The sequence below is a fragment of the Pinus tabuliformis genome, chromosome 5_2, assembly GCF_031772625.1.
Source record: "Pinus tabuliformis cultivar Carrire ecotype Pingquan chromosome 5_2, CPIR1, whole genome shotgun sequence".
In the NCBI taxonomy this organism is placed as follows: Eukaryota; Viridiplantae; Streptophyta; class Pinopsida; order Pinales; family Pinaceae; genus Pinus; species Pinus tabuliformis.
Window position 1 is genome coordinate 191754169 of NC_142306.1, and position 11389 is coordinate 191765557.

Sequence of the window (11389 nt, forward strand, 5' to 3'; positions counted from 1 at the left end):
ATGCCCAGATCACTGCGCCTATGGAGAAATTTTTGAAGAAGGATGCCACATTCTGCTGGAACGAGGAATGTAAAAAGAGCTTGGATGTATTGAAAGAAAAGATGGTCACCATGCCGATTCTAGTCTTCTTGGATTGGAAGAAAGAGTTTCACGTACATGTTGATGCGTCTGTTGGAAATAATACTGAGAGGGGGGGTGAATCAGTATTATCAGATCAAGAATTTTTCTTTTTCATAATTAGAATTATATATGCTACTTCAGAGAGGGGAACTAGCGTGTACATGCAATTGTCTTTAAGGCAACCAACGTTTATGCAATAAACTTATGATTCAGTTAATTCATCATATGTTGATCTTTAATCAGTGCATCAGTACTTCATCAATCATAAACAATAACCATGTGCAGTATAAACATAATAAACCATTACACATAAGCAACACACATAAACACCAAGATTTAAGGTGGAAACCCAATGTGGGTGAAAACCACCTACTGTTGTCGTCTCTGTCTTCTTTTAGTAATAAGAAAATTTGTTTGCAATCTTGTACTGGTGCAGACTCATACCAGTATGTAGGCTTCTACCTACAGAAGGTTACAACCTTCTCTAATTCTCCAGCTTCTACTGGAAGGGAGCTACAACCCTCTAGCTGTTGTACTAGCCAATATGTTTACTAGTACATAGGTGCTAGCTTACAGAAAACTCCACTCTTCCACTAGGGACCACGTTTCATGAATTTTTAGACTGGATGCTCCTAGAACATATCAAGACATATGAAGACCTTGAATCATCAATAACCCATCGGAAATTTAGAAACTCAAACTTCATCAACCAACACGCAGTTAATCTGAAACAAGCAGAACACTGTGTTGAACCCAGAAATCTGTATCAACATTTAGGACCAACTGAAACCTCAAAAATTCATGTGTCATACTGTATACACTACTTCAATAAAGAAAACCTGCGTGTATACACTACTTCCTTCAGCCCAACTTGCGTATACCTCTAAAAATTCTGAATCATAAAATCTTTGAATCACAAACTGTACCGACCAGGAGTGTACTAAACATCTACTATCAACTTACAAAACTTTACACAGGCAGGCAACATAAAACACTTCTTCTCACTTATACAATCAATCAAATATCAACCTCCTTATGCATTCATATTTACATTCAGATCTAAGAATACTTCATTGACGGAAAACAATAAAATAGCAGCAACAATAAATTAGCAATACTGATCTGATAGATTAGTCATCTACGAACATCAAACCTTTCTTTTGTATACGCAACTTGAAAGAACAAAACCTGTGTGTATATGCTCTTTTGCCAAGATGAACCTGCGTACAGATATGCAAATATTGACTCAAAACTTTGCTGCAATTCTAGACTTTAGACAAACCCAGATCATGATAGATAATGAATAAAATAGACGCAAAACATCAGATCTAGCCTCAACCAATATCATATCATTCAAGAATAAGTCATTTCAGGTCTCATGATCCTGATCCAATATTGAACTCAAGGTGCACATAAATATTTCAGATCTAGTCCCAAACATAACCCTGCAACATAAAATATACTTCAGATAGAAGTATTCCTTAGAATCTTATTCACTTGCACATATGACCTTATGATCCTCTCTTCTTTATATAGTTTTTGGCCTGTCTCAATAGACTAAATCCACTTAGACCAATACCTTGGATCAAATACCATGAACCAAATACCTCGGACTAAATTCCTAGGATCAATATCAGGTCCAAAGATATCTTGAACCAAATACCACGGACCAAAACCATGGTTTTCAACATGTATGTGCTTTGCCTTTTGTGGGAGTGCATGTGTATGTTATACGCTATTTCTGTTTTGAGTACCTGCATGTATACGCTGCTTGGACTAAGTGAACTTACGTGTATCTCTTAAACCAGTCTTACATCATCTTCTTCCTTCAGTTTCTTTATTCTGATCAATAGACCTTAGTTCCATCTTCCTGATCCTTTGTACCACTACCCTATTGCCTCTGAATATTCCTATTAGCCTCTTATCAAAACTGAGTTGACCTGTAGAGTTGCCATCAAGGACAATACTTGTATCATAATGCCAACAATCTTTCCCTTTGGACTTGATGGTAACCATGATGGTATTGACTACTGCAAGCTGTAAAGACTGTTAGAGATACCATACAACACCAAAATACCAAAAGAATCTCCCCCTTTGACATCAAGGGCAAAGGGAAGACCACTCTACTCTCCTCCTTTGCATGATGCTATCCATGCTCCCCATGAGTACATGGTGAGTCTGCAGAGATATGATTCAATATAATAACATGACACTATAACTCAATAAAGTGAGTATGACCTCCCTATGACCACGAACTCATACATACATCAATCACCCAACCAGGTGGGGATACACCATATTTGACTCCTTTTCCCAACCAAGTGGGGATATACCAAAGTTTATACATGACAGAAATACAACAATTATTACATCACCATCCCAAGGATATTGGAGAAATAAATTACATCATATGACCAATAGAACTCATTGAAATATAGACCATGACAGAAGAAGTTATATCACACTAATGATTGATGCAACTAAGAAATAGATGAGTTCAACAACCATAATGCCAACAATGTGGAATGTGAACGCTCCCCCTCAACCTGTGCTACCACTGTTTTTTTTTTTGTTAGAAAAACATATACGCGCTTTCAGTCAACACAACCCGCGCATATACTTCATGAAACCAGCGTGTAATAAACTTCCTTTGAAAAAATGGATTTAACATCAGGATGATGCAGCAACAACTCCCAGCTTTTGTCTGAGATATTCAAATGTTTCTCTGGGAAGTGCTTTAGTGAATATATCAAGAACTTGTTCTTTATAGGGGACATACTCCAATTTTACCTTTTGTTCAAGCACTTGTTCTCATAGAAAATGGTACGTGATGGGTATGTGCTTGGTCTTGGAGTGCATGACTGGATTCTTTTAAATACTGATGGCACTTGTATTATCACATAGAATGGAGATGGGTGGAGTACATGTGATTTGAAAGCCTTGCAAAGTTTGCATCATCCAAAGTAGTTGTGTGCAGCAAGGTGCAGCAACCACATATTCTGCTTCAACTGTAGATAAAGCAATTGAACTTTGTTTCTTGCTGAACCAAGACACTAACCTGGAACCCATATAGAATGCACCGCCACTAGTGATTTTTCTATCATCAACACTTCCTGCCCAATCTGCATCTGTATATGCATGAAGAGTAAGATATGCAACTCTAGGATACCATAGTCCAAAGTCCTAAGTTCCTTGAAGATATTTGAAAATTCTTTTGACTGCCTGAAGGTGTGATTCCTTTGGATTTGCTTGGAATCTTCCATCTATTCCTACTACATGCATGATGTCAGGTCAGGTACTTGTTAGATAAAGCACATTGCCAATCATGGATCTGTAAGTTGGTTGATGTACTACTGCTGATTCATCATTTGAGCTGAGACTACATCCTGTTACCATTGGAGTACATACAGGTTTAGAATATTCCATTCCATACTTTTTCAAGATCTTCTTGAGATATTTGGTTTGTGAAAGAAAAATACCATATTTAGTTTGCTAAACTTGTATACCAAGAAAATAGGTAAGTTCACCAAGAAAGGACATTTCAAATTCTTGTTGCATTACTGAAGCAAAATTATGACTCATGGATTCTTCATTGCTACCAAAATTGAGATCATTAACATAAACAATAATAATTAGCAATTTATCATTTTCAATCTTTGTATATAAATTGCTATCTGCAGAATGTTTTGTAAACCTTGTTGGTGTAGATATTTGTCAAGGTGGTAATACCAAGCCCTTGGAGCCTATTTCAGACCATAGAGAGCCTTTTTGAGTCTGCATACAAGTTTTTCATCATTTCCAAGAATGAATCCTTCTGGCTGTTCAATATAAACTTCTTCTTCTAAATCTCCATTAAGGAACACTGATTTTACATCCATTTGGTATAATTTGAATTTTCGAAAACTGGAAAGAGAAAGAAGCATTCTTATGGATTCAAGTCTGGCAACAAGTACAAAAGTTTCTTCAAAATCTATACCTTCTTGTTGAGCATACCCTTTATAAACAAGTCTGGCCTTGTTTCTAATGACTTATCCATTTTTATTCATCTTGTCCTTGAATATCCATTTAGTTCCTATAATATTTTTATCATGAGGTCTAGGAACTAATTCCCAAGTGTCATTTTTTTCAATTTTCTCAGGTTATTCATCCATGGCCTTGACCCAACATTCATCTTTGCATGCTTCATTTACATTTTGAGGTTCGGTGGAGGATAGTAATGCTAGATAGCTTGAGGTCCTTGTAATAGTTCTTCTTGTCTGTACACCAGCCTCCCTTTCTCCTAAAATTTGAGTTTCTGGATGATTTTTCTGAACATACCTGGACGGAGTCTTTTCTTCTACCATTATATCTTCTTCTGGTGCTTCATTGGTTTCTTCTTCAATATAATTTTGATTTGATGTGGGAAAGTAATCCCCATCTTCCTCATTGTCATAATCTTCTATTGATTTTATCTGTTTTGGATTTCTACATGCTTCATCAACTACAACATCAATGCTTTCAACAATTTTCCCAAGTATTTTATTATAACTTTTATATCCCTTAGTTCTGGAAGAATAACCAAGAAGAATCCCTTCATCTACTCTGGGTTCAAACTTACCAAGTTTTTCATCAGTCATTTTGATAAAACATTTGCTTCCAAAAACTTTAAAGTATTTTACAGTAGGAGTCTTACCATACCAAAGTTCATGTGGAGTTTGAGTGCTATTTACCCGAACATTTGCTTTGTTGAGAATAGTCACGAAAGCGAATGCAGCTTCACCCCAGAAGCCTGCAGGAGTTCCAAATTCATCTAGCATGGCTTGAGCCATTTGTTGAACTATTCTGTTCATCCTTTCTACTACACCATTTTGCTGAGGTGTTCTTGTAGTGGATAATTCCCTTTTTATTCCATGTTGTTCATAGAAGTCAAAGAATTCATCCGATATAAATTTACCTCCTCGATCAGATCTGAGGCATTTGATTTTTTGATCTGATTCATTTTTAGCCAAAGCTTTGAAGGCTTTGAACTTTTCAAATGTTTCATCTTTATTCTTTAGAAGACCTATCCAGCACATTTTGGAAAAATCATCAATGAACAAAATAAAGTATTCTTCTCCACGAGATGACTTTTTCCTTGTTGGTCCACATAAATTAGTATGGATAAGTTCAAGAAGCTTACTAGCTGACCCTTATTTTTCCATGAAGTGAACTCTGGTTTTCTTATCGATTTGACATGGTTTTCATATTTTATTTTCTGAGATCCTGATATTTGGAAGATCATGAACAACCTTGAGTTTGCATGCTTTTCTTATTTGAGAAAAGCTTAGATTCCCCAACCTTCTATGCCATAGCCAGTTTTCATCATTTTTTCTTAGATAGCATTGTTGTTGTCCTCCTTTGAGTATGTATAAGTTGTTTAGAGTTCTTGTACCTTTTATCGCGGTCTCTCCTATATCAAGCTCACGAATAACACATCCGTTTGATCAAAACACCACTTCATTTCCTTGATCACACATTTGACTGACATTCAACATGTTATGCTTTAAACCATCTACATACATAACATTTCCAACTTTAACCTTTTCTTTCAAGAAAACATAACCTTTACCTTTTATGACAGCTGGGGTGTCATTTCCAAATGAGACATTCTTTTCCTTTTCTAAGGCACTATATGAGTGAAGTTTCTCTTTGTCACTTGTCATATGTTTGGAGCATCCACTGTTGATGTACCACTGATTTTCTTGTCCTTCTGCATACAAGGCTATACCACCTCTTCCTGTTTGAGATTCTTTCCTTCTCCATATCTTGGGATTTAATGGCATTTGATCCTTTTGAGGTGTTTGCCGAAATTTTCTCATGCATTCAGATTCTTCATGACCAAAGTTGTTACAAATTGAGCATTCTATTTCATTTTCAAGAGGAGAAAAGTTATTATAGGAACTTCTCTTGATCCCTGTTACATTGCTTTGGTTTCATGCTTCTCTAGTCATGATGGTTTTGTAAGCAACACATTGAGCAGCTTTGTGCCCAAAATTATGACATGAAAAACATTGCCCATTAAAGAAGTTTCTGCGACCATCGAATCTATTTACCTGTTGATTGTAGAATCTATTGATTTTCATCTTTGGAGAAAATTGAGTATCATTTGCTTGAGGTTGGTTGTAGCTTCTATTTATATTCATCCTTGGAGAAAATTGAGTATGATTTACCTAGTGATCAACTTTATGCCTTTGCTGATGATTGTCATACTGTTCACTGGTCTTTGCTGCATCAAGATAGCTTTTGGTGGAGGTTGACAACTTCTGTGATTGAGATGCTTCTTCAGTATATCCAAGACCTGTCTTTATCGAAGGAGAACACTAAACTTTGATAATCTCATTTAAAGTTTCTGATCCTTTAACAACTGTAAGATTGAGAGATTTTCTTTTCTCAAGATCTTTTCTTAGACCCATAATTTCACATTCTAGTTTTTCATTGTGTTTTTATTTTTTAGCAAGTTGGTATGTCAAGGTATCTATGATCATATTCTTTTCTTCTAAACAAATTTTGAGTTTAGATATTTATTCATAAATTTTTCCTCTTCTAAAGCATCCCAAAAATCATCATTTTCATAAGCCATGAGAAGTCTATAATCATCACTATTAGATAAACCATCGCTATCTTCATGAGTATAGTAACTCCTTCTATTCACAACTTGTTTCCTATTCCCTTTTGAATATTCCTTTCCTTTTTCATATTTATCTTTATGAGGACATCTGGCAACATAATGCCCGACTCTACCACAAGCAAAGCATTTGAAAGGTAGCTTACCTCTAAACCTTCGAGAACCCCGTTGAAGCTTCTTGACAAAATTTATCTCATCTTCTTCTTCTGAAATGTGTCCTAATTCATTGTGTTCTTCCTTTTCTTTTTATTTTGCTAAATCTATAAATGTGGCTTCTCTCATATTTTTTGGACCTCCTTTCTCATCTCAACAGCAGTTAGGATTCCATGAAGCTATGTCATAGTGATATTTTGCAGATCCTGTTTTTCTTCTATGGTAGACACTTTTGATTCAAATTTAGTAGACAAGGATCTCAAAATTCTCTCAACTAAGGTAACTTCCTTTATTTCTTACCCAGTTTCTTCATACAATTAACAACCTCATCTATACGTAAGAAGTAACTAGCTATACACTCATCACTATGCATCTTAAGAGTTTCATACTGAATTCTGAGATTTTGAAGCTTAACAAGTTTTACACGAGAGTCTCCTTTGTAGCTCTAAATGATTTTGTCCCATATCTCTTTGGCTAATTTGATCTGCATGACTTTGATAAACTCTGATTGTGACAAACTTCCCAATAAAGTATTGACAACTTTGGCATTGGTTTCATATTGCATTTTACCTTCTGTGTCTATAGGAATTGCTGTTGGAAATTTATATCCTCCTTCCACAATTTCCTAGACATATGTTCCAAGGGATAGTAGATAGGGTGTGGTTCTTATTTTCCAATAAGAAAAGTTGCTCAGATCAAAGATTGGTGGTCTGATGGATCCCATGCTTTCGTGATTATTCATCTTGATGGATCTTCCTTCAAGTGATCAAGCTTCTTCTGAAGGACCCGCTCTGATACCAATTGTTGGAAATAATACTGGGGAGGGGTTGAATCAATATTATGAGATCAAGAATTTTTCTTTTTCATAATTAGATTTATATACGCTACTTCAGAGAGGGGAACTAGCATGTACACACAACTGTTTTTAAGGCAACCAACATTTATGTAGTAAACTTATGATTCAGTTAATTCATCATATGTTGATATTTAATCAGTGCATCAATACTTCATCAATCATTAAATAGTAACCATGTGCAATATAAACATAATTAACCATTACACATAAGCGACACACATGAACACCAAGATTTAAGGTGGAAACCCAATGTGGGTGAAAATGACCTGCTGCTGTCGTCTTTGTCTTCTTTTAATAATAAGAAAATCTGTTTACAATCTTGTACTGGTGCAAACTCATACCAGTACGCAGGCTTCTACCTGCAGAAGGTTACAACCTTCTCTCGCTCTCTAGCTTCTACTGGAAGGGATATACAATCCCCTAGCTCTTGTACTAGCCAATATGTTTACTAGTAGGTAGGTGTCAGCCTACAGAAAACTCCACTCTTCCACCAGGGATCACATTTCATGAATTTTCAGACTGGATTCTCCTGGCACATATCAAGACATATGAAGACCTTGACTCATCAATAACTCATCAGAAATTTAGAAACTCAAACTTCATCAACCAACATGCAGTTAATCTGAAACAATCAGATCACTATCATCAGAACACTGTGTTGAACCCAGAGACCTGTATCAACATTCAGAACCAACTGAAAACTCAAAAATTCATGTGTCAGATTGTATACACTACTTCAATGAAGCAAACTTGCATGTATACGCTACTTCCTTCAGCCTAACCTGCGTATACCTCTAAATATTTTGAACCATAAAATATATGAATCACAAACTGTACCAACTAGCAATGTACTGAACATCTACTGTCAAATTACAGAACTTTACACAGGAAGGCAACAAAAAACACTTCTTCTCACTTATACAATCAATCAAATATCAACCTCCTTATGCATTCAGATCTAAGAAGACTTCATTGATGGACAACGGTAAAATAGCAGTAGCAATAAATTAGCAATATTGATCTGATAGATCAGTCATCTCTAAACATCAAGCCTTTCTTTTGTATACGCAACTTGAAAGAATAGAACCTGCGTGTATATGCTCTTTTGCCAAGACAAACCTGCGTATAGATCTGCAAATATTGACTCAGAACTTTGCTGCAATTCCAGACTTCAGACAAACCCAGATCATGATAGATAATGAATAACATAGATGTAAAACATCAGATCTAGCCTCAACCAATATCAGATCATTCAAGAATAAGTCATTTCAGGTCTCACGATCCTAATCCAATATTGAACTCAAGGTGCACATAAATATTTCAGATCTAGTCCCAAACATAACCCTGCAACATAAAATATACTTCAGATAGAAGTATTCCTTAGAATCTTATTCACTTGCACATCTGACCTTATGATCCTCTCTTCTTTATATAGTTTTTGGCCTTTCTCAATACCATGGATCGAATCCACTTAGGACCAATACCTTGGATCAAATACCACAGACCAAGTACCTCAGACTAAATACCTAGGGTCAATATTGTTAGCCCCCTAATTTGCTCTCTCTTTTCCATTTCCCCTTCCTAAATCATAACCATTTACCACTATTTTACCTCTTTTATACACCCTCATCTTGCATCAGTCCAAGCACGGTGACATATTTCGTATAAAATTTATTTTTCATAATTTTAATTTAACTTAGCATTAATTAATCATTTATTACACGATTTCTTACTTTTAATCACTTTTTGTAACTTATCGATATCTCTAATGTTTATTTTGTAGTTAGAGTACTTATCGTGACTGCTGATCCTAGTGCAGGATCGGATCTTGCACCGTTGCCAGCACAACAAATCCTTGCAGCAGATCCCTACCTCCTTGATCACTGCCTCATTTTGAACAGCTTCAACCACAACAACAAGATCGATCCAAAGGCAGCCGAGATCAAATATGTGAAGGACGAAAGCTGGAGATTGGCTACGGGCAGTTTTGCTAACTGTCTAATTTTGAAGGCCAAAAAGCTAAATTCTACGTTTGGTTATGTAATTGGTTGAATGATCTATTTTGGCCTTTGGCCAAAGATCTATATAATGTAGAATGTAAATAGGACTAAGGGGAAGTTTTTGATAGTAGAAGAGAACAGAGACACAGCCAAAGAGGCAGTAACAAGTTGTTGTATTTTGTTATCGCCCGAATCTGGGCTGGACGATGTATTAATGTATGTACTTGCCTCAGTGAATTAATAAAAGGGAGCTTCGCCTCATGTTTCACAAATTGCGTTTCTGTATTTGAGCTGATGAATTGATTAAGGTACTGAGCAACGTTTTTATTTAAAGGGGAAATGCGCTGGTTGGCTAGGGCCCAGCTAACCCAGCACGTTTACCCCATTTCCCTTCTTCCTATAATTTGTGTTTACATTGTCAAGTGTGATTTAATTTTAAGCACATGCATTCCTGTTCGAGTGAAAGCGGATCCGTTGTGTGAAGTAGATAAATTCCCTTTCCTGCACTTGATTTCAAATTGGTTTTCCTCCGCCTGGTCCAAGCAAGAGAGATAACCTTGCATCAGTGCACGTTGGTGTGATATCTCTTTTTCTGCAATTCTATTTGATTGGTTTTCCCCACCTGGTCCAAGCAGGAGAAATGAACCTACACCAGTGCACATTGGTACGATGTAGCAAGCCTTCTTAGTCTACTTCCCACAATCTTCTTTCTTTCATTAAATGCTCATGGTAGGATGAACGTATATTGATTGTTTCTTTATTCCTGCACTCTATTAGGATCAGAAACATTCACTTTTTATGTGTGCAATTTGATTTAACAGTATAATAGCACTTGCAATAATTAAGCACTCATTTTAAGAGTTAAATGCTAAGTGAAGGAAGCTCTAATTCGGTGCAAGAACTAGTTTCTTGCCATGGGATCTGAGTGCTTTGAACCTAGAAAAGTTCAAGCCTTTGCAGGAAGTAAAAAGCCTTTAGTAAAGACACCATTTATACCTTCTGCATAATTCTTTGTTCCTGCACTAGTGCAAGCAGACTGCGATAGTACTGGACAGATTAGTGCAAGAAAGAAATCTCTAAAGGAGCAGGTTTAAGGGCCCATCTGATGAGACTGCTAAGTGTCTCTGCTAAAGAAAAACACACACTCAGTAGTTAAAGAATAATTAGATAGAGTGATTTACCTTTATCTTTAATTCCCTCTTGCAAATGCATTCTTCCTTGTTCCAGTCTTAGATTATTTTGATGGTTCAAATTGCCTTTTTCTCTTTTTAATTTGATTCTACAATCTTTCCTTTAAAGAAAGTATGGATTTATATTAGAAAGATTCATACCATATTTGGAATTTCTTGTGCTTTGTCTCTAATTTTACGGATCCCCTAGGTTGACAAATTAAGTGTTGAGGAGTTTGCTTAAGTATAATTCCTACACCCAACGTTTTGGCATCGTTGCCAGGGAGGCGATTTGATTTGGTAAGAATTTTCTGATTATACAATAGAGGTAATTTTTCCTTTGTTTTTGTAGTATTGTTTGGAAAAGCTTCTTTGAAGGAATTTTACTGGCGTTAATTGACTTCTGACAACATTTTTTACTAGAAGTTGTTTGTTATTTTTCTTTCTT